Below are 394 nucleotides of genomic sequence, written 5' to 3'. Positions count from 1 at the left end.
TATATATATATATATATATATATATATAGGTTTTTTAGCATGCTGGTATCAAATGGGTACTCAGAATTGGCCAATACGTAAGTTCTGGTATTGGAGTCAGTATTGGGAAGAAGAAATAGTATCACAACGTCTCTAATGTAATAGCAGCAGACACAGAGCCACACTAACAAACATTTAGTCCTGGTTTGCTAAATGCTCCGCTAGTCACAGCTAGTCTCTAACTGCGTTTGCTGTTTTTTCAGTTAACGTTAATGAATTAAAAAGTGGTCTACTTTGGCTCGGCTACAGCTCTGTGTCTGTCCCTCCGCTCCGGTTTTGTGTTGGAGTTTGTCACATTCCAAAATCGTACATTAATAACATTAACATGCCCAGCCTGCCTATGGTCCCCCAGTGG

The 394-nt window shown here is 39.8% G+C and overlaps 1 protein-coding gene and 1 long non-coding RNA gene across 11 annotated transcripts in view; one reads left to right on the top strand and one right to left on the bottom strand.

Annotated features, from left to right (window-relative positions):
* The window catches only part of zswim8 (zinc finger, SWIM-type containing 8), a 37174-nt gene that overhangs the window by 13043 nt on the left and 23737 nt on the right, over positions 1 to 394 (bottom strand). The gene's annotated exons all lie outside the window — the stretch shown is intronic.
* LOC116705678 (uncharacterized) overlaps positions 1 to 394 on the top strand; it is a 19544-nt gene that overhangs the window by 5792 nt on the left and 13358 nt on the right. The gene's annotated exons all lie outside the window — the stretch shown is intronic.

This window comes from Etheostoma spectabile, chromosome 17 (genome assembly GCF_008692095.1).
Source record: "Etheostoma spectabile isolate EspeVRDwgs_2016 chromosome 17, UIUC_Espe_1.0, whole genome shotgun sequence".
NCBI classification, from domain to species: Eukaryota; Metazoa; Chordata; class Actinopteri; order Perciformes; family Percidae; genus Etheostoma; species Etheostoma spectabile.
Note: the sequence above shows the minus strand (reverse complement) of the source record. Positions and strands in the feature narration are given on the sequence as shown.